Consider the following 26091-nt stretch of genomic DNA (forward strand, 5'->3'; position numbering starts at 1 on the left):
CTGAGTTTCGTGAAGTATGAATGCAAAAATGTAAAGCAGGTATGGGAGCAGCCAGCGTTTTTAAATCCAAAAATCACAGTGGAGGGGGAGACCATCTTTAACAGGGTAATATGGAGAGCAGGGATAAGGAAGGTGAGGGACATGGTGTACGAGTACACACCGGGTTTTATGAGGGCACAGGTGATTGTAGATGAGGTCAGGGGGAATGGGGATGAAATATGGCCGGGTACAGCTGAAGGGGTCATAGAAAAAATAAAAAAAGCAATGCCCAAAGAATGGATGGAAATGATTGAGAGAGAGAACGTGAACGGAGGAGAAGATGAAATAGATATGTATGTAGGGGAAGGGGAGTGCAAGTTGAGTCTGAAGGATGTAAAAACAAGGATGATATATGAATGTATGAGGGAGAAAGAACTGAGGAGGCCGGCTGCAGAGAAAGTGTGGGTCAAAGTAATGAATAACATGGATGCAAAGCAAATATGGACCAATCTGAGAGTGAAGTGGAACACGACTGAATGTGAACACTTTGACTACATGCTAAGGCACAACAGGATATACAACAACCTGATAAAGAGCAAGTTTGACCGGGAGGTGGGAAAGGAATGTGACGTATGTGAAGTGGGAGTGGAGACATGTATGCATGAGTTTGTTGAATGTGGGGAACTAAGGGTGTACTTTGGGAAAATAAGGGAGTTAATAAATAGGTGCTGGGAGGGAGACTTTGTGGGGAGGAGCGAATGGAAGAAGCTGTGGTTGTTTGGCGTGGTGGAGAGAAAGAGAGGATGCAATGTAAATCTGTTAAACTATGTCCTGAGCCACGCACGATATGCAGTGAAACTAAGGAGAAACACTGCGCAGTATGAAAGGAGAAAATGTGACGTGTGGAATGTTTTTAAAAATTTGACAGAAAGGGATGTGAAAGTGATGCACAGCTACATTGGGAAAGACGACTTTCAGAAAGGGTTTGTGGACGGGAGCACCTTCATAGAAATAACGAATGGAGATGTGAATGAGGTGAGAATGGATTTTGGTTAAGATTTGTTTTGAGGCTTTTTGTTTTTGGTTGGTTTTATTGCTTTTATTGATTTGTGTGTTTCCTGTATCGAGTGATGTATACATGTGAAAAGTTAAGACCTGACAGAGGCAAACATGTAAAGGAACGATGTAAAAAACAAATGCATGTAAAAAAAATGTAAATTCAATCTATTTTTGATAATAAAAGAAAAAAAAAAAAAACACGCCCCATCTCGTCCGATCTCGGAAGCTAAGCAGGGTCGGGCCTGTTTAGTACTTGAATGGGAGACCGCCTGGGAATACCAGGTGCTGTAAGCTTTTTAGACCTTTCTTTGCAGAGGGCGCTGTTGCTGCTGCTTCAGAGGAGACACCTCTTGGAAAGAGCAGGAAAGACTGTTCATCAAAGGAAAAAAGAAAATGGAACCCTCACATCATCGGTGAGAGTGAGCATTCATCAGATTTGTTTCTAATCAAAACACTACCTTATTCATGTTTTATTAACATATCATTTTCAAATTGTGTTATTTGGAGAGAGCGATGAAAGAGCAGGGAGTTTACTCTGCATCAAGGAAACAACTGGATATGAAACACTGACAATATTGCTGAAGGTCATTTTTGAAAATTGTAATGATTTTTTTCTTGCAACGATATGACAAAATTGCACCTTGAGATTGATTTTGGAACAATTGACCCCCCCAACCCACCCACACATCAAGATGCTATGGTTGCAAAGCAACAGAAGAACCATTGATGATGGTGATGATTCACATGTATAAAGGAGGTATTGTGGGTGGAGTTAATCGCTTACGGCCATACCACCCTGAACACGCCCAATCTTGTCTGATCTCGGAAACTAAGCACGGTCGGGCCTGGTTAGTACTTGGATGGGAGACTGCCTAGGAATACCAGGTGCTGTAAACTTTTTAGACTTTTCTTTGCAGAGGGCGCTGTTGCTGCTGCTTCAGAGGAGACACCTCTTGGAAAGAGCAGGAAAGACTGTTCATCAAAGGAAAAAAGAATATGGAACCCTCACATCATCACTGAAAGGTGAGAGTGAGCATTCATCAGATTTGTTTCTAATCAAAACACTACTTTATTCATGTTTTATTAACATATCATTTTCAAATTTTCTTATTTGGAGAGAGCGATGAAAGAGCAGGGAGTTTACTCTGCATCAGGGAAACAACTGGATATGAAACACTGACAATATTGCTGAAGGTCATTTTTGAAAATTGTAATGATTTTTTTCTTGCAACGATATGCCAAAATTGCACCTTGAGATTGATTTTGGAACAATTGACCCTCCTGCCCACCCACACCTCAAGATGCTATGGTTGCAAAGCAACAGAAGAACCATTGATGATGGTGATGATTCACATGTATAAAGGAGGTATTGTGGGTGGAGTTAATCGCTTACGGCCATACCACCCTGAACACGCCCGATCTCGTCCGATCTCGGAAGCTAAGCAGGGTCGGGCCTGGTTAGTACTTGAATGGGAGACCGCCTGGGAATACCAGGTGCTGTAAGCTTTTTAGACTTTTCTTTGCAGAGGGCGCTGTTGCTGCTGCTTCAGAGGAGACACCTCTTGGAAAGAGCAGGAAAGACTGTTCATCAAAGGAAAAAAGAATATGGAACCCTCACATCATCACTGAAAGGTGAAAGTGAGCATTCATCAGATTTGTTTCGAATCAAAACACTACTTTATTCATGTTTTATTAACATATCATTTTCAAATTGTCTTATTTGGAGAGAGCGATGAAAGAGCAGGGAGTTTACTCTGCATCAGGGAAACAACTGGATATGAAACACTGACAATATTGCTGAAGGTCATTTTTGAAAATTGTAATGATTTTTTTCTTGCAACAATATGACAAAATTGCACCTTGAGATTGATTTTGGAACAATTGACCCTCCCGCCCACCCACACCTCAAGATGCTATGGTTGCAAAGCAACAGAAGAACCATTGATGATGGTGATGATTCACATGTATAAAGGAGGTATTGTGGGTGGAGTTAATCGCTTACGGCCATACCACCCTGAACACGCCTGATCTCGTCTGATCTCGGAAGCTAAGCAGGGTCGGGCCTGGTTAGTACTTGAATGGGAGACCGCCTGGGAATACCAGGTGCTGTAAGCTTTTTAGACTTTTCTTTGCAGAGGGCGCTGTTGCTGCTGCTTCAGAGGAGACACCTCTTGGAAAGAGCAGGAAAGACTGTTCATCAAAGGAAAAAAGAATATGGAACCCTCACATCATCACTGAAAGGTGAAAGTGAGCATTCATCAGATTTGTTTCTAATCAAAACACTACTTTATTCATGTTTTATTAACATATCATTTTCAAATTGTCTTATTTGGAGAGAGCGATGAAAGAGCAGGGAGTTTACTCTGCATCAGGGAAACAACTGGATATGAAACACTGACAATATTGCTGAAGGTCATTTTTGAAAATTGTAATGATTTTTTTCTTGCAACAATATGACAAAATTGCACCTTGAGATTGATTTTGGAACAATTGACCCTCCCGCCCACCCACACCTCAAGATGCTATGGTTGCAAAGCAACAGAAGAACCATTGATGATGGTGATGATTCACATGTATAAAGGAGGTATTGTGGGTGGAGTTAATCGCTTACGGCCATACCACCCTGAACACGCCCGATCTCGTCCGATCTCGGAAGCTAAGCAGGGTCGGACCTTGTTAGTACTTGAATGGGAGACTGCCTGGGAATACCAGGTGCTGTAAGCTTTTTAGACTTTTCTTTGCAGAGGGCGCTGTTGCTGCTGCTTCAGAGGAGACACCTCTTGGAAAGAGCAGGAAAGACTGTTCATCAAAGGAAAAAAGAATATGGAACCCTCACATCATCACTGAAAGGTGAAAGTGAGCATTCATCAGATTTGTTTCTAATCAAAACACTACTTTATTCATGTTTTATTAACATATCATTTTCAAATTGTCTTATTTGGAGAGAGCGATGAAAGAGCAGGGAGTTTACTCTGCATCAGGGAAACAACTGGATATGAAACACTGACAATATTGCTGAAGGTCATTTTTGAAAATTGTAATGATTTTTTTCTTGCAACGATATGACAAAATTGCACCTTGAGATTGATTTTGGAACAATTGATCCCCCCAACCCACCCACACATCAAGATTCTATGGTTGCAAAGCAACAGAAGAACCATTGATGATGGTGATGATTCACATGTATAAAGGAGGTATTGTGGGTGGAGTTAATCACTTACGGCCATACCACCCTGAACACGCCCCATCTCGTCCGATCTCGGAAGCTAAGCAGGGTCGGGCCTGTTTAGTACTTGAATGGGAGACCGCCTGGGAATACCAGGTGCTGTAAGCTTTTTAGACCTTTCTTTGCAGAGGGAGCTGTTGCTGCTGCTTCAGAGGAGACACCTCTTGGAAAGAGCAGGAAAGACTGTTCATCAAAGGAAAAAAGAATATGGAACCCTCACATCATCACTGAAAGGTGAGAGTGAGCATTCATCAGATTTGTTTCTAATCAAAACACTACTTTATTCATGTTTTATTAACGTATCATTTTCAAATTGTCTTATTTGGAGAGAGCGATGAAAGAGCAGGGAGTTTACTCTGCATCAGGGAAACAACTGGATATGAAACACTGACAATATTGCTGAAGGTCATTTTTGAAAATTGTAATGATTTTTTTCTTGCAACGATATGCCAAAATTGCACCTTGAGATTGATTTTGGAACAATTGACCCTCCCGCCCACCCACACCTCAAGATGCTATGGTTGCAAAGCAACAGAAGAACCATTGACGATGGTGATGATTCACATGTATAAAGGAGGTATTGTGGGTGGAGTTAATCGCTTACGGCCATACCACCCTGAACATGCCCGATCTCGTCCGATCTCGGAAGCTAAGCAGGGTCGGGCCTGGTTAGTACTTGAATGGGAGACCGCCTGGGAATACCAGGTGCTGTAAGCTTTTTAGACTTTTCTTTGCAGAGGGCGCTGTTGCTGCTGCTTCAGAGGAGACACCTCAAGAAAAAGAGCAGGAAAGACTGTTCATCAAAGGAAAAAGAATATGAAACCCTCACATCATCACTGAAAGGTGAAAGTGAGCATTCATCAGATTTGTTTCTAATCAAAACACTACCTTATTCATGTTTTATTAACATATCATTTTCAAATTGTCTTATTTGGAGAGAGCGATGAAAGAGCAGGGAGTTTACTCTGCATCAGGGAAACAACTGGATATGAAACACTGACAATATTGCTGAAGGTCATTTTTGAAAATTGTAATGATTTTTTTCTTGCAACGATATGCCAAAATTGCACCTTGAGATTGATTTTGGAACAATTGACCCTCCCGCCCACCCACACCTCAAGATGCTATGGTTGCAAAGCAACAGAAGAACCATTGACGATGGTGATGATTCACATGTATAAAGGAGGTATTGTGGGTGGAGTTAATCGCTTACGGCCATACCACCCTGAACATGCCCGATCTCGTCCGATCTCGGAAGCTAAGCAGGGTCGGGCCTGGTTAGTACTTGAATGGGAGACCGCCTGGGAATACCAGGTGCTGTAAGCTTTTTAGACTTTTCTTTGCAGAGGGCGCTGTTGCTGCTGCTTCAGAGGAGACACCTCAAGAAAAAGAGCAGGAAAGACTGTTCATCAAAGGAAAAAAGAATATGAAACCCTCACATCATCACTGAAAGGTGAAAGTGAGCATTCATCAGATTTGTTTCTAATCAAAACACTACCTTATTCATGTTTTATTAACATATCATTTTCAAATTGTCTTATTTGGAGAGAGCGATGAAAGAGCAGGGAGTTTACTCTGCATCAGGGAAACAACTGGATATGAAACACTGACAATATTGCTGAAGGTCATTTTTGAAAATTGTAATGATTTTTTTCTTGCAACGATATGCCAAAATTGCACCTTGAGATTGATTTTGGAACAATTGACCCTCCCGCCCACCCACACCTCAAGATGCTATGGTTGCAAAGCAACAGAAGAACCATTGATGATGGTGATGATTCACATGTATAAAGGAGGTATTGTGGGTGGAGTTAATCGCTTACGGCCATACCACCCTGAACACGCCCGATCTCGGAAGCTAAGCAGGGTCGGGCCTGGTTAGTACTTGAATGGGAGACCGCCTGGGAATACCAGGTGCTGTAAGCTTTTTAGACTTTTCTTTGCAGAGGGCGCTGTTGCTGCTGCTTCAGAGGAGACACCTCTTGGAAAGAGCAGGAAAGACTGTTCATCAAAGGAAAAAAGAATATGGAACCCTCACATCATCACTGAAAGGTGAAAGTGAGCATTCATCAGATTTGTTTCTAATCAAAGCACTACTTTATTCATGTTTTATTAACATATCATTTTCAAATTGTCTTATTTGGAGAGAGCGATGAAAGAGCAGGGAGTTTACTCTGCATCAGGGAAACAACTAGATATGAAACACTGACAATATTGCTGAAGGTCATTTTTGAAAATTGTAATGATTTTTTTCTTGCAACGATATGCCAAAATTGCACCTTGAGATTGATTTTGGAACAATTGACCCTCCCGCCCACCCACACCTCAAGATGCTATGGTTGCAAAGCAACAGAAGAACCATTGATGATGGTGATGATTCACATGTATAAAGGAGGTATTGTGGGTGCAGTTAATCGCTTACGGCCAAACCAGCCCGAACGCCCTTGAACGCACCACGGAGTGACGTCAGCTTGACGCGGAAGTAGAGCACCACGGACGACCTACTCAGTACTTTTTTTTCCAACTTCTTCACGATCTATCTCTCTATTTTTCTATTTTTCTATTTTTCTTTTTCCTTTTTTCTATGTGTGTATGCAGCTATCCAACCGGACGTTAGCATTGTGATAGCTGACATTGATATATCTCCCCGTAACAGCGACGCGCTGTACGGGGGCTTCTGTGTCGGTCCCATGGAGGGAGCGGTGGAGGAGAACACGGAGCGGATGAGTAGCGCGGCTACCCCCGCTGTTGTGCTGAGCCAGAGCGGCGAAAGCACAGAGAGAGAGGTGAGGAAGTTGACCGTGAGTGTGGAAATGGAGGGAGATAATGAGATAAGCGCAATGGAGCTCATGAGATGCGTGCGTGAGCTATGTGGAGGGCTGGTGGCATGCAGATTTATTGGTAGGAATAAGTATGAGATGTCCATGAGCCATCCGAGAGGGAAAGACAGGCTCATGGAGGGATTTAAGATGGGGGACACCAGGATACACGCCAGGGAACTCACAAACGATGAGCTGGTAGTATCATTTCTAAATCTCCCCTTTTATATAGGAGATGAAAAAATCCTGGAAAAATTGAAGGGGTGGGGAGTCACGGCTGCATCACCAATAAAGAGGAGGATGTGGCCGGGAACCAATGTGGCAGACGGAACTAGGTTCATGAAAGTGAGATTCAATAACCAAGTACAGTCATTGCCATACTCAACCAAATTTGAAACAGCACTGGGAAGCGAATATTTTAGAGTCATTCATGACAAACAGGTCAGGGTGTGCAGGATGTGCATCCAACCCGGGCACATAATGAGGGAGTGCCCTGAGTTCCAGTGCCATAGATGTGGAATTCAGGGACACTTTGCTAGGGAGTGCAGCCAAGGGAAGAAAAGATGTGAGATGTGTAAAAACCTAAATCAGAACTGCAGCTGCAAGGAAAGTGAGGCGGAAGGAGAAAAAAGTGAGGTGGATGAGAGCGGAGATGGGAGCGAGAGTGAAAACAGCGAGGACAGAGACACGGAGGACATGGAGAGTGTGGACGAGGGAGTTGAGGAGGGACCGGTGAGCATGAGCGGAGCAGGAGAGGTGCAGAAGGACGACGGGAGAGAGGAAAAGAATGGAGCGACGGAGGAGGCGGTGAAGGTGGACGCCGACAAGGAGAGAGGAGAGAGGGAGCCGGCGGAGAGGAAGGTGACGAGGAAAGGAAGGAGAGACGGAGCGGACAAGGCAGAACTGGAGACCGAGGAGAAAAGGCAAGGAAAGGATGCAGAGGTGGACGCAGGCAGGAGGAGAGGAGAGAAGATGCGGGCGGCGACGGCAGAGGAGAAGGACAAAACGGAAGGAAAGGAAGACGGAGCAGACAAGGCAGGCATGGAGACGGAGGAGAAGGAGGAGAAAAGGCGAGGAAAAGACAAGACGGGGGAGAGGAGGAAAGTGACGGCCGGAGCGACTCCCACAGAGGCCGGTGAGGAGTCACACGCGTCACAGACGGTAGATTCCGAAACTGATATGGAACTGTCTGAGAAAATAACGCAAATTAGGAAGCGACAGAATACAGAGAGGCACAATAGGATGAATAAGAAAAGCAAAAATAAGAACAAAAAATGAAACTAAGCATCCTAATAATAATAATGATTGAAATAATATCAATTAATGCAAGAGGGCTAAGAAATAAAAGTAAGAGAGAACAGATGTATGGATTGGGGAAAAGTGACATAATATGTATCCAGGAGACACACTGGGATGAAAGGAGTATGAGAGAAGTGGAGAAGGAATGGCTGGGAGATGTGTATGCAAGCAATGGTTATGGGGAAGCAGGGGGGGTAGCGATTTTAATAAAAAGAGGAGTGATAGAGGATGTGAGCAAGTGTGACGATGGGGAAGATGGCAGGATGATAGGGATAAAATTTAAATATAGGAATGAAAACATAAAACTGATAAATGTGCATACACCAAATGAGGAGAAAGAGAGAAAGAGGATGTTTGAAAAAATGGGAACAATGTGTGATGGCAACTGTATGATAGTAGGAGACTTTAATGTGTGGTGTGGGAAATTGGATGTGGCGGAGAACATGTGTTTTAAGAATGATACATCGAGAGGAATGTTAGAAAAGATTAAAAGTGTGAAAGGACTGAGTGATGTATGGAGAGAAAGAAATCCTGAGGGGAGAGAGTACTCACGAATGCAAGTGGTGAAGGGAAAATTAAAACAGAGTAGGATAGATTTAGTATTGAGCACAAAGGGCATAGCAGAAAGGATAAGTGGTATAGATTACAAAATCACAACTATTAGTGATCACAAGGTGCTAAAATTTACAATAGGAAGGGAAACAGAGAGAAGAGGAGGGGGACTGTGGTGCATGAATGGGGAGTTGCTGAGAGATGAAAAATATAAAAAAGAAGTGAGAGAATACATAAGGTGGGAGAAGGATGACAGGATGTATGAGGAAGATATAGGGAGGTGGTGGGAAGGGGTAAAAGAGGGAGTACGGACCATGAGCATAAAACACAGTAGGAAGAGGGGGAAAACAGAGAGAGAAGGAAAAAAAGTTAAAAGAGGAGTTGAGAGAAGAGGAAAAGAAAGCTGAGGAGGATGGCAAGTATGATTTGGGGGAATATATAAAGAAGAAAGATGAACTGAAAGAGATAGAACAGGGAAAGTGCAAGGGAGCAATAATTAGAAGTAAGGCAAGAGATGTAGTAGAGGGGGAAAAATGTACAGGGTGACGACATCAACCAGCGACCCAGAAGCAAGCCACCGGGTGGCTGCGGAGGAACTATTTTTTTTTCTTTCTTTTTTTTTTCTCTCTCTGTTTTCCAGCTTTTCTTGTACTCTCTCTACATCTCCCTATTTCTCTACCTCATATATGTAAATCCAACCGGACATTAGAGTTGTGATTGTCTTGTTGTGTGTATGTGTGTGTCCCCCGCGGCAGTGACGCACTATGTGGGGGAATCGTAGCCTGCTAGGAAGTGCTCCCAAGACAATGGCAGAGACAAGCATGGAGCGGCGGAGTTTAACCGCTGACACCCACGGAGGTGACAGCGGTGGAGAGACGGAGCTGACGCAGGGTAAGTGCTGCAAAATAAATGAGAGGAACTACAGGGAGCAGACAGTGATGGTAGAGATGGAGGGCGAGGACACAGCTATGGAGCTGATGCGTTGCGTACGCGAGCTATGTGGAGGGCTACTGGCGTGCCGACAGATAACCGAAAAAAAATATGAAATGACGATGAGCCATCTGAAGGGAAAGGACAGGCTCACGGAAGGCTTTAAGATTGGGGAGACTCGGGTGCACGTCAGAGAGCTAGTAAATGACGAGCTAATAGTGTCATTCATGAATCTGCCATTCTATATTGAGGACAGGGAGATACTGGCAGAACTACACCTCTGGGGAGTATCAGCAGTATCTCCCATTAAAAGAAGGATTTGGCCAGGGGCAAATGTAGCTGATGGGACAAGGTTCCTGAAAGTAAAATTTAATCCCACAGAGACTGCAGAGGAGACTACCACACCACAGACGGTAGGACCGGAAACAGACATGGATATAGAGGAACAAATGAAACAACTAAGAAAAAGACAGAATACTCAGAGGCATATGAGGAATAATAAGAAAAGTAAAACTAAGGAAAAAACTAAATGAAGATAATAATAATAATGTTAACAATAATTTCAATAAATGCAAGGGGGCTAAAGAACAAAAACAAAAGACATCAGATATATGGGAAGAGTAATTATGACATAATATGCTTACAGGAAACACACTGGAATGAGAGATGTATGAAAGAGGTGGAGGATGAATGGAGGGGAGAAGTATTTGCAAATAATGGAGATGGGAATGCGAGGGGTGTAGCAATATTAACAAAAAAAGGAGTGATAGGGAATGTGAGAAGGTGTGAAGATGAGGGAGATGGGAGGATGATAGGGATAAAATTTGAATATACAAATGAGGAAATGAAGCTGGTAAATGTGTATATGCCGAATGAGGAGAAAGAAAGAAAGGTGATGATTGAAAAGATGGGAACAATGTGTGATGACAACTGCATGATTGTGGGGGACTTCAATGTGTGGTGTGAGAAACTGGACGTGTCAACAAACATGCACTTTAAAAATGACACAACAAGAGAGGTATTAAAAAAATTAAAAAGTATGAAAGGACTGAGTGACGTATGGAGAGAAAGAAATCCAGAGGAGAGCATTCTCAAGAACACAACTGGTAAAAGGGGAATTAAAACAGAGTAGGATAGATTTAGTATTAAGCACAAAAAGCATAGCAGAAAGGATAAAAGGAATAGAATATAGAACCACAACATATAGTGATCATAAGGAGTTAAAATTTACAATAGGGGGGAACAAAGAGAAGAGGAGGGGGAGTGTGGTGCATGAATGGTCAGTTGCTTAAAGATGAAAAATATAAAAAAGAAGTGAGAGAATATATAATGTGGGAGATGAATGACAGTATGTATGAAGAAGACACAGGGAGGTGGTGGGAAAGGTTGAAAGAGGGGATAAGGAACATGAGCAAAAAACACAGCAGGAACCGGGGAAAGAAAGAGAGAGAGAGAGAGAAAAGGTTAAAAGAGGAGGTAGAGGAAGAAGAGAAGAAAGCAGGGGAAGGGGGTAATTATGACATTGAGGGATACATAAGGAAGAAAGACGAACTAAAAGAAATAGAAAAAAGGAAATGTAAAGGAGCAATAATAAGAAGTAGAGCTAAATATGCTATAGAGGGAGAAAAAAGTACAGGGTATTTCTTAGGGCTAGAGAAGACAAGACAGGAGAAAAACTATTTTGAGCAAGTGGAGGGAAAGAGAGGTGAAAAAATAACCGACTTTGTGGGGATAGTGGAAAGAATAGAAGATTTTTATAGAGAGTTATATAGGAAAGAGGAGGTAGATGCTGAGAGCAGCAAGCAAGTGATAAACCAGATGGATGCTAAATTGAGTGATGAGGATAGGGAGATGTGTGAAGGAGAGATCAGTAAGGATGAGATAAAGATAGCAATAAATGGGTTAGGGAGAAATAAAAGTCCAGGGATAGATGGGATAATAGGAGAATTCTATATAGAATTCAAAGGAGAACTAGCGCCAGTGTTAGAGAAACTATTCAGAAATATAGAGGAGAAGGGAGAAATGCCGCACAGTATTATAACGGGATTAGTTAGCATAATTTACAAAAAAGGGAGCAGGGACAAACTAGAAAACTACAGACCACTGACAGTGTTAAATGGAGACTACAAAATATTAGCAAAGGTGTTAGCAAACAGGATTAAGGAAGTGATAGGGACAGTGGTGGGAAGAACACAAGCATATAGCATACCAGGAAGAGACATAGCGGACACAGTAAGTAGTATTAGGGACACAATAACATACATGAAGGAGAACAATGTAGGGGTAGCAGTCAGTTTAGATCTTAACAAAGCATTCGATAGAGTAGATCACGGTTATTTATACAAAGTATTAGAGAAGGTGGGATTCGGAGGCAGGATGATAGGATGGGTTGGGAGATTGTACGAGGGAGCAGCCAGTAGGATCAAAGTCAATGGGAAAATAACAAATGAATTCAGATTGGAAAGTTCAGTCAGGCAGGGATGTCCGCTATCAGCTTTGCTATACTCACTGTCGGCAGAGCCGTTGGCGGTGCTCATCCTACAAAACAGGAGGATAAAAGGCATAAAGCTACCGGGTGGAAAGGAGAGCACACTATACCAGTATGCAGACGATACGACAGTGACAGTGAGAGATAAGGAAAGCGTGGTAGAGGTATTACAAAGCGTAGGACTGTATGGCAGGGCATCAAGAGCACGACTAAACATAGAAAAATCTGAAATAATGTATTTTGGAGAAACAAGAGAAGGGATGGAAGAGACAGGATTGAAGGAAAACAAAGATTATTTCAAGGTGCTAGGAGTTAATATAGGAATTAAAGGAAAGGAAGGGAGAGACAGGCAATATGAAGGGATAGTGAACAGTATCAGGAAGACATTAGGATTTTGGAAGAAAAGAAGATTAAAACTAAAAGGGAAGGTGATAGTGGTAAATTCGCTCATAATGAGTAGGCTGGTATATGTGATGAATGTGATGGATGTGCCTGAGAAAGTGATGAAAGAGGTGGAAGGGATAGTAAACAATTTTTTGTGGAAAGGGAGTTAGAATAGCAAGGAAAGTACTAGAAAATTAGTATGAGGACGGGGGACTGAAACTAGCTAATTTAGAGGGAAAAAAGAAAGCACTAAGGGTGAAAATGATGGCGAGATACTTAAAAGATAACAGGGATCAAGTGTGGAAGGTGTTTTTGGGAGATGCAATAAATAAATGTGGAGGATGTGGAGAGAGTGGATTGCTCATGGAACTAAAAAAAGGAATGATGGATGGGGTGACTGAAATATACAAAGAGATGCTTGGAGCGTGGGGAGAGTTTTTGAGAGGAGTGAAGTATGAATGCAAGAATGTGAGACAGGTATGGGAGCAACCAGTGTTTTTAAATCCAAAGATTATGGCACAGGGAGAAACGATTTTCAACAGGGTGATATGGAGGGCAGGGATAAGAAAGGTAAGGGATATGGTGTATGAGTACATACCAGGTTTCATGGGAGCACAGGTTATTGTGGATGAAGTTAGAGGGAATGGGGAGGAAATATGGCTGGGCACAGCAAAAGGAGTAATAGAGAAAATAAAAGACAGCAATGCCTAAAGAATGGATGGAAATGATTGAGAGAGAGAGCGAGGTGAGGGGGGAAGAAAAAATAGAGATGTATGTGGGAGAAGGAGAATGCAAGGTGAGACTGGCAAATGTGAAAACCAGAGTGTTTTATAAATGTATGAGAGGGAAAGAGATAAGGAGACCGGCTGCAGAGAAAGTGTGGATCGAAGAGCTTGTTTTTCCGAACAATTGCAAAGCAACAGAACCATTGATGATGGTGATGATTCACATGTATAAAGGAGGTATTGTGGGTGGAGTCAATCGCTTACGGCCATGCCACCCTGAACACGGCGCATGCGTTACAGTCAGGTGACACTATTTTGAATTTCACAGACGTTGAGCACCGCGGGTGACTCAGCTCCGTTCTCTTTTTCCTTTTTTCCCCTCTCCTGGACTTTTCAATGAGCAAACATATATAAATACAGCGAAGGACTGAGTGATAACCCCCCAACAGTGTCGCACTGTCTGGGGGAATCTATTTAAGTTTGTTTTCCCGCTCCCTCTTCTAATCCCCCTCTTTGGAGCGCTTTATGTTTAAAAAATAATCATGACGGACCTCACGGCGACAACACGGAACGGGAAAATGGTGAATGAAACAGACAGCGGACATGAAAATAAAGAAAAGAAGAGCAGAGAAATAAAGGAACCGAGAGGGATGGGAAGAAACTCACCGTGAGTGTGGAAACAGACGGAGAAGAGGAAGTAAGCACCATTACGCTGATGCAGTGCGTGCGCGAGCTGTGCGGAGGACTGGTGGCGTGCCGATACATAAACCCCAGGAAACACGAGATGACTATGAGCCATCCAAAAGGGAAGGAGAGGCTGATGGAGGGATTCCGGATCGGGGAGACAAGAGTCCACGCCAGAGAACTCTGCAATGACGAGCTGGTGGTCTCCTTCCTGAACCTGCCGTACTACACAGAGGACAATGAAATATTGGAAAAGCTGAGTGGATGGGGACTGACAGCAGTAACAGCGATCAGGAGACAGTGTGGCCGGGAACACAAGTGGCAGACGGGACAAGATTCCTAAAAGTTTGTGTCACTTCCGGTGTTAGCTACTGTGTGTTGTATCGGTCTCTTCTCCTCTTTGTCTCTCACTGTACCCTTTCACATCCTAATCATTTACGCTAATTCTGAGTTGCTTTCATAGTTGTGCTATCTTGACTTGTCGCTCATACACCCCCTTGTCTCAGCGACTCGTTGATAAAACCACTGTGAGCTACACACTACCCGTTAGCTAAAGCAATTTAGCATTAGCAGCTAACGATGGCTTCTCCCTCTCACTCCCCTGCTCTCTCCTGCTCAGTGTGTTTGATGTTCAGTCACTCTTCTGCCTCCTTTAGCGATAACGATACATGTGTTAAATGTAGCTTATTTGCCAGGATGGAGGCGAGGATGAGCCTTTTAGAGTCGCGGCTCTGCACCATGGAGAGTAGATCGTGTAGCGATGTAGTTAGACAGTCCCTAGTAGCCGGTGTGAGCCACATAGCTGTAGCTTCTCCAGCCCCCCCAGCAGCTCCCGAGCAGCCGGGAAGACAGGTGGGCTGGGTGACTGTGCGAAACAAGAAGCGTAGCCCTAAACCGAAGCCCCAGGTTCACCACCAACCCGTTCACGTGTCAAATAAATTTTCCCCACTCAGCGACACACCCGCTGAGAAACAAACTCTGGTTATTGGCGACTCTATTCTAAGGAACGTGAAGTTAGCGACACCAGCGACCACAGTTAAATGTATTCCCGGGGCCAGAGCGGGCGACGTAGAGTCCTATTTAAAACTGCTGGCTAAGGGTAAGCGTAAGTACAGTAAGATTATTATTCACGTCAGCAGTAATGACCTCCGACTACGTCAGTCGGAGATCACAAAAATCAATATTGATTCGGTGTGTACATATGCAAAAACAATGTCGGACTCCGTAATTTTCTCTGGACCCCTGCCTAATGTTTCCAGCGATGACACGTTTAGCCGCACGTCATCCTTTCACCGCTGGCTGTTGAGGTGGTGTCCAGATAACAACGTGGGCTTCGTTAACAATTGGAAAACTTTTTGGGGGAAACCTGGTCTGATTAGGAGAGACTGTATTCATCCCACTTGGGATGGAGCAGCTCTCATATCTAGAAACATGACGACGTTTGTTAGAAAGTCCACACCGTGACAATCCAGAGTTGAGACCAGGAGGCAGAGTCGCAGTCTTACACGCTTCTCTGCACCTCTATTCAAACAGTCACCATCACAATGTCCTATAGAAACTGTGTCTGCCACCCGACCACCTAATTTCTTTAAATCAAAAGTACACAGGAGAGGGGTGATACACTCAAACTTAGTCAAAATTAACACAGCCAAACCATCAGCTAAAAACATAACTATAAAATGCGCTTTATTAAATATCAGGTCACTAAATTCAAAATCTTTACTCATAAATGATCTCATTACTGATCATCAAATAGATTTATTATGCTTAACCGAAACTTGGCTACAAGACGGAGAATATGTAGGTTTAAATGAAGCGACGCCCCCAACCCACTCTAATACTCACATTCCTCGGAACACAGGCAGAGGTGGAGGGGTTGCAGCAATCTTTAAATCTGATCTATCTATCAACCCCCGACCAAAAGAGAGTTATAACTCTTTCGAAAATCTTAGAACCAGCCTCGTCCACCCAAGCCTGACGTCACATAAACCAATTAATATAGTCATCATTTATCGTCCACCCGCCCCTTACTCTGAATTCCTATCTGAATTCTCTGAATTTTTATCAGAACTAGTCCTTATATAATGATCAAATCATTATAGCCGGTGATTTCAATATTCATGTAGATGTTGCCAATGACAGCTTTAGTTCAGCATTTAAATCAATAATAGACTCGATTGGTTTCACTCAACATGTGAATCAACCGACCCACTGCCTGAATCACACTCTTGATCTTGTCCTGACATATAGCATTAACATAGAAAATATGACAATATTCCAACAGAACCCGCTTCTGTCTGACCATTTTTTACTTACATTTGAATTCAGAATTGTTAATTACGTCAATTCTGGACGGAAAGTCTATTACAGTCGATGTTTATCTGACAAAACTGTTCACAAATTTAAAGAACTGCTCCCCTCCTCACTTCCCTCTCAGCCATGTGTCAGTACAATACAAGAAGATTATTAAAACCTTACTCCCACACTAGTTGATAACTTTGTTAATAGTACTGCAGCCTCACTAAAAACAGCACTTGAAGCTGTCGCCCCATTAAAAAAGAAGAGAGTAAGTCAGAGGAGATTAGCTCCGTGGTATAATTCCCAAACGCGCGTTCTAAAACAGACATCGCGGAAGCTAGAAAGGAAGTGGCGCTCCACCAATCGCCAAGACTTCCACCTAGCCTGGAAGAATAGCCTTATAAATTACAAAAAAGCACTTAGAAATGCCCAAACCTCGTATTATTCATTACTAATAGAAGAAAATAGGACCAACCCCAGGTTCCTCTTCAGCACTGTAGCCAGGCTGACAAAAAGTCACACCTCTACTGATCCATCTATTCCTCTAGATCTGAGAAGCAATGACTTCATGAGCTTCTTCACTAATAAAATTACAACCATCAGGGATAAAATCAACGACCTCCTCCCAGTGAATAACACTGATACATTGTTTGGTCCTGAAACCATAGCACCAGATTTATGTCTAAACAAATTTTACTCTATTGATCTTCCTGAACTGACCTCGTTAGTTTCATCATCTAAACCAACTACTTGTCAGCTGGACTCTGTTCCAACTAGACTTTTTAAAGAAGTCCTCCCCCTAATTGACAGTTCCATTTTAGATCAGATTAATATGTCTTTGCTAACTGGCTACGTACCACAGGCTTTTAAGGTAGCCGTTATTAAACCTCTGCTTAAAAAGCCTACGCTTGATCCAGAGGTTTTAGCTAACTATAGACCCATATCCAACCTGCCCTTCATTTCCAAAATCCTAGAAAAAGCCATTGCTAACCAGCTGTGTGGTTACTTAGATAGTAACGGTTTATTGGAAAAATTTCAGTCAGGATTTAGAACCCATCACAGCACAGAAACAGCACTATTGAAAGTCACTAATGACCTTCTTATGGCATCAGATGATGGACTTGTCTCTGTCCTTGTCTTGTTGGACCTTAGTGCAGCCTTCGACACAATAGATCATAAGATTCTGCTACAGAGATTAGAACAACATATAGGAATTAAAGGAACAGCACTACACTGGTTTAAATCATATTTATCAGATAGATTCCAATTTGTTAATGTTAACAATGACTCCTCCATGCACATGCAAGTTAATCATGGAGTTCCACAAGGTTCTGTCCTTGGACCAATACTCTTCACCCTATATATGCTCCCCTTAGGCAACATTATCAGACAGCACCACATACAATTCCACTGCTATGCAGACAACACCCAATTGTATATTTCCATGAAGCATGATGAATCTAATCGCCTAGTTCAACTTCAGGAATGTCTCAAAGATATCAAGGCGTGGATGACCCAAAATTTTCTACTTTTAAACTCAGACAAAACTGAGGTTGTTGTTATTGGCCCTAAACATCTCAGAGAAACACTGTCTGACCAGATAGTCACTTTGGATGGTGTCAGTCTGGCTTCCAGCTCCACTGTGAGGAAGTGTTGTTCGACCAAGACATGTCATTTGATCCCCATATTAAACTAGTGTCTAGGACGGCTTTCTTCCATCTGCGCAATATTAACAAAATTTGAAACATCCTGTCTAAGCAGGATGCTGAAAAACTAGTCCACGCGTTTGTAACCTCTAGATTAGATTACTGCAACTCTCTATTAGCAGGATGCTCCATGAAGACTGTTAAAAGTCTCCAGTTGGTCCAAAATGTTGCAGCACGAGTGCTGACAGGAACTAGAAGGAGAGATCATATCACTCCTGTCTTAGCTTCCTTACATTGGCTCCCTGTAAAATTTAGAATAGAATTCAAGATCCTGCTCCTCACATTTAAAGCCCTCAACAATCACGCCCCCTCATATATCAAAGAGCTGATAACACCTTATTATCCAAGTAGCTCACTTCGTTCCCAAAACACAGGGTCTCTAGTGGTTCCAAGAGTCTGTAAGAGTAGAGCAGGAGGTAGAACATTTAGCTATCAGGCTCCTCTCCTGTGGAACCAGCTCCCACTCTGGGTTCGGGAGGCATTTAAAGTAAAACTAAAAACCTTCCTCTTTGACAAAGCCTATAGTTAGGGCTGGATCAGGTGAGTCCTGAACCATCCCTTAGTTGTGCTGCTATAGGTTTAGACTGCTGGGGGAACTCCCATCATGCACTGAGCACTTCTTCACTCCCCTCTGTCTCTCTGTCTCTCTGCCCCCCCACACCTCTTTATTTATTTATTTATTAGTTTTAACATGTCATCATGTCAAAGTGTCACTTTGTCCTCCCATAGTCCCTCTGGCTCTTCTCTCTATCTCGTTTCAGATAACTCCGGCACCGGGGCTACAGGACCACAACGACCACCATCACCATTGTCTTCATTTATTACAAGAACTTAGCAATTTATTTATATATCTAGTCATGTTGTAGATCTATACATTGTTATTGTTATGGTTAGCCTTGATTTTGATGGTGCCAAATTGTTACCGGTCTCTCTCTCTCCACCTCATCTCTCTCTTCTCTCCCCTGCTCTCCACCCATCTCTCCTTTCCTCCCCCCTTACTTTTCTTTCCTCACCCCAACCGGTCGAGGCAGATGACCGCCCACATTGAGCCTGGTTCTGCCAGAGGTTTCTCCCTGTTAATGAGGGAGTTTTTCCTCTCCACAGTCGCCTGTGCTTGCTCATTGTGGGAACTGTTGGGTTTCTCTATGTTAATATTGTTTTAAGGTCTTGACCTTTAAATGTAAAGTGCCTTGAGATAATGTAAATTATGATTTGGCGCTATATAAATAAAATTGAATTGAATTAAAAGTAAGATTTAACGATCAGATCCAGTCCCTACCATACTCCACAAAATTCAACACAGCCCTCGGAACAGAATACTTCAGACTCATTCACGACAAACAGACGAAGGTCTGCAGGATGTGCATGCAGCCAGGACACATCCTCAGAGAGTGCCCTGAATTCCAGTGCCACAGATGCTGAGTTCAGGGGCACTACGCGAGAGAAGGCGAAAGCAAAATGGACAGAACAAAAGGAAAAAACGGACTAAAGGTTGGGGAAGAAGAAACCATGGAGCTCGAGGGAATGGGAGGAGACACGGAGGAGGAAGAGCGCGACGGAGAAGAGGGGAGTGAGGACTCAGATGACAGCGACAGGGAGCACGGAGCAGCAGAGGAGACAGAGATGACAGAAGCGATGATGACAGAAGCGGCGGAGATGGAGGGAGCTGCGGTGACGGAGTTAGCAGCGACGAAGGAGACAGCAGCAGAGATGGAGGAGATAGCGGCTACAGCGACGAAAGACGGAGTGAGCGGAGGAAGGAGAGCACAAACCCAAATGGAAGAAGATGAAGCGGAGAATAAGAAAACAAACGACTCAGACATGGACATGGACTTAATGACTGAAATCATGCAATTAAGGAAAAGACAGAATACTCAGAGGCAACAAGAGGCAAAATAAGAAAAGCAAAAATAAAAATAAATGAACATATCACTACTAATGATAACAATCCTAACACTAAATGCAAGAGGGCTCAACAACAAATGGAAAAGACAACACATATATGGTCTGAGTGAGTACAACATAATGTGTATTCAAGAGACACACTGCAATGAAAGATGAAGTAAGTGTGAATGAAGTAAAGAAAGAATGGTCAGGAGAAGTATACACTAACAATGGTGATGGGAAAGCAAGGGGAGTAGCAATATTAATAAAAAGAAGGAGTGATAGAGAAAGTGAAGATGTGTGAGAATGATGGTGAAGGGAGGTTGATAGGGATCAAATTTAAATATATGAATGAAGAAATAAAACTTATAAATGTGCATGCAGCAAATACAGAGAAGGAGAGAAAGGTGATGTTTGAACAAATGGGAGAAATGTGTGAAAGCAACAGTATAATAGTGGGTGACTTCAATGTATGGTGTGGGAAATTGGATGTTTCTGGAAAAATGATATATAAAAATGACTCATCGAGAGGAGCATTAGAAAAGATAAAAAGTGAGAAAAGATTGTGTGATGTATGGAGAGACAGAAACCCAGAGGCGAAAGTATTCTCCAGAAAACAAGTGGTGAAGGGTGAATTAAAACAGAGCAGAATAGACTTAGTAATACAGTTTTTCACAATTGTTAAAACATGTTTTATGAATTCTCCGGTCCTTTTCTCAGAATTCTAAACACACAACTCTTTTCTCAAACTACATTCACAAAACCTCTGATTCTTTTTGCAAAACCATACCATCTCCTCAAAATAGTTTTACATGTGCTCAAAACCGAGCAATGTTGTCAGATCTTGCACGAATCGGGCAAAATAGAAAAACTGCTGAGCTACACCAAAAAATTGAAAACACAGTGGTCAAGGCATGTTGCTCATGGAGAAATGTTTATTGGTCACAATAAGTACTTTACACAGTTGATCATTGAGCTTCATTGAGGGTCATCCTGCCTTTGGGCTGGGTCAGACCACAGCACTTCTTCAACATCACACACTATATTTGCCCTTGCCAGGCAAGAGGGGAAAAAACCCTAGTGTGCTGTACCCAGCCCTGACACATCTCACCAATGTCATCACAGGCTAGTTCCATGGACTCAAGAAGATTACTTTGAGCCTGGTGTAGGGCTGTCACTCGTACACCTTCCATCTCCAAGTGGAGGAAACCTCCTCTATTGCATTGAGGAAGGGAGAGTACGGTGGTAAGTATAAGTTACTGTAATGATATTCTGATTCATATTGAACCATTCTCTGACTTGGACAGCGCAGTGAAAACTAACATTGTCCCAAATTATAACATAAATAGGCCGCTCCATCGTCTCATGTTCCTGCTGTTCATTGCAGACAACACATCTCTAAGACCACCAAGAAAGATGAGAAGGTGCTGGGTGTTACAGTATATGGCCCCACAGTGGCATGATGGTGAAGAACACCCTGGTTGCTTATACCAGCGCACAGTGTTATATTACCGTACCACCATCAGAAATTGCCACTCTTTGTCTTTCTCTCCCTCCTCTTCCTCCTTCTTGTCCTCCGCCTCTACCTCCTCTTACAGGCACTTGTCCTCTTGTGTCTCTGATCTATTGTCGTCATGAGCTTGCAGGACCAACCTGCTTGAACTCTGAACTGACTTATATTGGTTGTCATGTTGTCATGACATGAAGAGAAACAAGTGTGACCAATTTTGAATCCTTGTGTTCAATGGATGACGCATGTTTCATTTGTGTTGATATTTTGCCACTGGTTTTTACCATTATTCATTACAAGTGCATAACGGTGATTTATTGCATGAGAATGTGTTTAGAGTTTTGCAAAAGGAAGGACTGAGATCTGCAAATAGTGTTTTACTAGGTGAAGATAGTTTATGGTTCTGTCAAAATGATGCTCATTTCAGTGAATGAGTTCAGACAACTGAGCAATTGATTCACACAACAGGAATTAGTGTTTTAGCAATTCAGAAAAACTGTAATGTCAACATGTAAACAACCTTTCAACCCATATCCATATAACTCATGTAAAAATCCTTACAACCTGCAGGTGTACTACTTCCTTTACCGTTGAAGCCACCTTCCTCAGCAACCTTGTTACCGAAGCAGTTTAAGAGAGAGGAAAACCAGACTGGACAGGAAGAGACACTGCAGGGAGGAAGCACACAAGTGAATTTAATAATAATTTAATTTGTTACCGCTTGATCAAAAGGTGGTTGTGAATCAACAATTGATGCCACTGCAGCAACAGAGGAAATCAACAACTCAGGAACTAGCACAGCAGAGGGAGCAAAATAGGGTTTCAATGGGTTAATGACATAACTGCACTGACTTCCTCTGGTCAGGGGTTGAGATCAAATAATTCAAATCTGACACTTTACAGGTCACAGTATAAGGGCCAGAGAAGTTGGCCTGGAAAGGGGATCCAACCAAAGGCAAAGGGCCAGAACTTGACCGGGACAGTATTCACAGCGTTCTGCCTGTCGATCATAGAGACTTTTCATTCATTGGGACTGAAACCCAGGCTCTCTTGGGACACCTCCCTGGCAGCTAACATCAGCCAGGGTAATCCCTCCTTCCAGTCACGGTCTAACTCTTCAAGGTTTGATGGAACCTCTCGAGAGCTTTCTGGTTTTAACACCTCTTCAAACAACTTCGACGAGAAATTAGACCCCTCTTCAGACTGGACAACCTTTGGGATTCCAAAAATAGACATGAACTGTGTCAGTGCTTTCACAACAACCTGGTCGTGATGTTCCTAAGGGGATAGGCAGCAGGATAACATGTAGCGTGACACATGACTGTAAGCAAAAAGTTACTACCAGCTTTGGAACGTGGCAAAGGACCAACATAATCAACAATAGATGCTCAAAAGGGGTTTCAGCAACTGGAATGGGATGCAGAGAGGCAGGTTTAATCGCCTGATTTGGTTTTCCAGTCAACTTATATGTGTGGCAAGTTTTAATAAAGGCCAAAATGTCGCTTTTCAAATGTGGCCAGTAAAAATGCTGCATAACTCATAGGTCATAGGTTTTCCTCACACCCAAATGACCTGCAACACCATCATGAGCAGTCTGAAGAACAGTTAGACGTAATGAAGAGAGCAGGACGAGTTGCACAATCTCATCCCCCCAAAAAACAGTCCCCCTGGGGAACCCATTTTCCCACCAACAGGCCATATTTGAAAAAGTAGCCACGGGCTGAACTCTCCACCTCACCATCTGGTAGAACTTGGCTGTACAGTGGCTAAAGTGAGGGATCCTCTTTTTGCTCTTTTACAAAATCACTGCAAGATACAGGCAAAGGAAAAGCAGATACAGTGAACACAGACTCTTTTCTTATCTGAATTGTCAAAATCTGAACTAAAATCAGCATGGCTCATGGCACGTGTCACTGCACAAGTGGGTAGTACTACAAGAGGGTATTTGGGAGACTCAAAATCTTCTACCCGGGATATTGGTGTGTCCACCATTGCAGGAGCAACAGGCCACACACGATCGCCAGCCAGGTCATTCCCTAGGATGACCTGTACTCCCCCATTAGCAAAGAAGGGTGCACTCCCATGGTCACTTCATCTCGCACCAGATCTGAAAATAAGGTCAGTTTATGCTGAGGAGCTGAAAAAACAATCAAACCCATTCCCCGAACATCAACACTGAAACTGGTGTCTGTCTACGAAGAGAAAGGCAACACAGAGTCCTCCATAAATGAGTCCAGTTCCCCTGAATGTCTCAGTATTTTTACAGGTACCTTCCTATCGCTCCCGACCAGTGAAACATAACCATCTGACAAAAATGCCACATAACCAGGATCAATCTCATCATTAGCGGTAGATTGTGCCTGTTCTTGCTCCACCACAGGAAACTCAATCACCAACTCTGAAGAGGAGGGTTTTATGTGTGCTTACCTTCTGTTCATTTAAATAAGTTACAACCCAATCAGGCAGAGTATTTTTAAACTGCTTAAGCTAAAACAGTTCCTGCAATTCCTCCAAGGTCTCTACCTCAGAGACCTCAGCAGCAACACCAGTGGCTGAAATGAGTGGCTAAATCACGAGCAAATTCAGTGTGCGACTTTTTCTCTTTCCTGAGTGTCCTGAACTGTGATGATAAGCTTCGGGTACCAACTCATATGCCTAAAGCACAGCTGCTTTAACCAACTGATAGCTACCACTATCCCTAGCACTCAAGATAGAAAAAGCCTCCTGAGCCTTGCCGGTGAGCACACATTGAAGCAGTAGTCTCCGCTCAGCATCAGACCAATTACACGCTTCCGCTGAACGCTCAAACAACACAAAGAAAATGTCAGGGTCCAGTTCATTAAACTTTGGAACTAACCGTAAACTGACAGCAACATCAAATGACAGAGTGGGAGGAATACGTGCGGTTGACTCTTCAACCTTTGGTTCAGCCTGAAGCTTGTCTTCACTTATAAGGTCCAAACTACAACGCTCCAGCTGTAGCTTTTGTGTCACTAGCTCATGTCTTAACCTTTCTACCTCAAAAACATTCCTTTGTTCCTGTTGGAGTTGTAGCAGGAGGAGCTCTTTCTGTTGCTCAAATGTCAAGCCAGCCCCAAGCACAGTCAAAACTGGAGCCAACACTTTACCTGGCCTACTGACCTGAGCAGAAGCTACATCAAACAAACTAGCTACTTCTCCTGGAGAACTTGCACCCTCCATAGAAGAAGATATTCAGCTCCACCAATTGGGCCTTTACGTGACCACCAACTCATTTTTATTTAGCTTCTTAGAAACCTCAACACTGTAATAGTCACCCACTTTTAAGAGCTGATCTCTCTTATGAGAATTGAGCAAATCCTTACATGGAGACTGAACAAAATCTTCAATCGAAGCCATTGTTACAGTTTCACCACCTAGGGGTGCTTTTTCCAGCACTGATACTCTATACAACACACAGGCCACAACTACAAACAGAGAAAGTTTTCCATCACCACGCAACAGGGTTAACGGCTGCTAAAAATATGGAACCCCCTCCCTCTGGCTAACTGCCTAACCAGAACTAGCTGACTCACTAAACCCTAGACTTCATGCAGGTTTGTGGCAGGATGGATTAAGCACAAAGCCCAGCGACCCGGTTAACTTCCAGCACGCTGAAAATCACCTGGACAGTCCTGGAAGTGCCCCTGAGCACTGCTCTAACCACGTACTGCACAAAAACAACAAATTAAAACAAAAAAAGATCAATGGAGACAGCCAGTGCCCCACATTGCTTATGCCTAGCAGGAAAAAGGGTTCCAAATTACTTACCAGCCCTCAAACCTTTACTGGGAGTTCAGGAAAACATGTTTTAACATCACAGGCCAAAATCTATGGAGCAACATGCTTACTGGAACACAAATAGTCAAGCAACAAATTCCCTAGGACTACCAGAGCAACCCAAAATCTGTGTGAACACTCACTTCAATAAAACTTTACATTTACCGGATTCCCAGCACCAAAGTGATCCCGGACGAGCACCCATTTGTTACCGCCTGGCTCAAGGCCGGCAACAAAAAGGGAGGCCACACACAGATATAATAAGCAAAAAATGTGTTTATTTAACTTAAACAAGCAAGCAATGTAACTAATGGATGGGGTGTGTAAGTAGGAAGGTCATCAGTCATGTTAGGAGTGTGTGTTGAAAGGTGCAACAAACCAAACAAAGGACGTGGCTGCAGCAGGCCCAGCTGAGAGAGAGCTATGAATGCAGAGGGCGGTCCTTTATAACTTCTGCAGGCCCTGCCCAAAAGGTCAGGTACCTGCAGGCACTCCCTCCCAGCTCCGCCTAACAGCGACCTCCCAGCAACTGTAAGAGAGCAGAATGAGACAGGCAGGCGTACTGGAAAGGGTCCTCACAATATGACACAGAAATACAGAAATAAATACATGTGAAAATAAAGGAAAAAACTGTTTATGTAACCCTGACATAATTAATGAAGGAAATGATTGAAAATTCCAATGATTGCAATTGCAATATTAGGACAAATGACACTTTCAGTTTATTTTCCCTGCACAATAAAACAGTTG

The 26091-nt window shown here is 43.0% G+C and overlaps 1 long non-coding RNA gene, 6 other non-coding genes and 2 pseudogenes across 7 annotated transcripts; all 9 read left to right on the top strand.

Annotated features, from left to right (window-relative positions):
* Positions 1-1816: 1816 nt before the first annotated feature.
* Positions 1817-1935, top strand: LOC138409885 (5S ribosomal RNA; annotated as a pseudogene).
* A 490-nt stretch (positions 1936-2425) lies between these two features.
* LOC138407966 (5S ribosomal RNA) lies at positions 2426-2544 on the top strand. The gene has a single exon (XR_011241284.1). It is a non-coding gene; the product is annotated as a 5S ribosomal RNA (ribosomal RNA).
* A 490-nt stretch (positions 2545-3034) lies between these two features.
* Positions 3035-3153, top strand: LOC138408697 (5S ribosomal RNA). Its single transcript, XR_011242016.1, has one exon. It is a non-coding gene; the product is annotated as a 5S ribosomal RNA (ribosomal RNA).
* A 490-nt stretch (positions 3154-3643) lies between these two features.
* LOC138409280 (5S ribosomal RNA) lies at positions 3644-3762 on the top strand. The gene has a single exon (XR_011242600.1). It is a non-coding gene; the product is annotated as a 5S ribosomal RNA (ribosomal RNA).
* Positions 3763-4253: 491 nt separating this feature from the next.
* Positions 4254-4372, top strand: LOC138409330 (5S ribosomal RNA). The gene has a single exon (XR_011242650.1). It is a non-coding gene; the product is annotated as a 5S ribosomal RNA (ribosomal RNA).
* Positions 4373-4862: 490 nt separating this feature from the next.
* LOC138408439 (5S ribosomal RNA) lies at positions 4863-4981 on the top strand. Its single transcript, XR_011241758.1, has one exon. It is a non-coding gene; the product is annotated as a 5S ribosomal RNA (ribosomal RNA).
* A 490-nt stretch (positions 4982-5471) lies between these two features.
* LOC138408440 (5S ribosomal RNA) lies at positions 5472-5590 on the top strand. Its single transcript, XR_011241759.1, has one exon. It is a non-coding gene; the product is annotated as a 5S ribosomal RNA (ribosomal RNA).
* A 491-nt stretch (positions 5591-6081) lies between these two features.
* LOC138409519 (5S ribosomal RNA) lies at positions 6082-6190 on the top strand (annotated as a pseudogene).
* A 3088-nt stretch (positions 6191-9278) lies between these two features.
* On the top strand, positions 9279-25925 carry LOC138407735 (uncharacterized). The gene is made up of 2 exons (XR_011241070.1): positions 9279-9825; positions 18911-25925. It is a non-coding gene; the product is annotated as an uncharacterized lncRNA (long non-coding RNA).
* Positions 25926-26091: the final 166 nt, after the last annotated feature.

The sequence above is a fragment of the Paralichthys olivaceus genome, chromosome 5 (assembly GCF_024713975.1).
Source record: "Paralichthys olivaceus isolate ysfri-2021 chromosome 5, ASM2471397v2, whole genome shotgun sequence".
In the NCBI taxonomy this organism is placed as follows: domain Eukaryota; kingdom Metazoa; phylum Chordata; class Actinopteri; order Pleuronectiformes; family Paralichthyidae; genus Paralichthys; species Paralichthys olivaceus.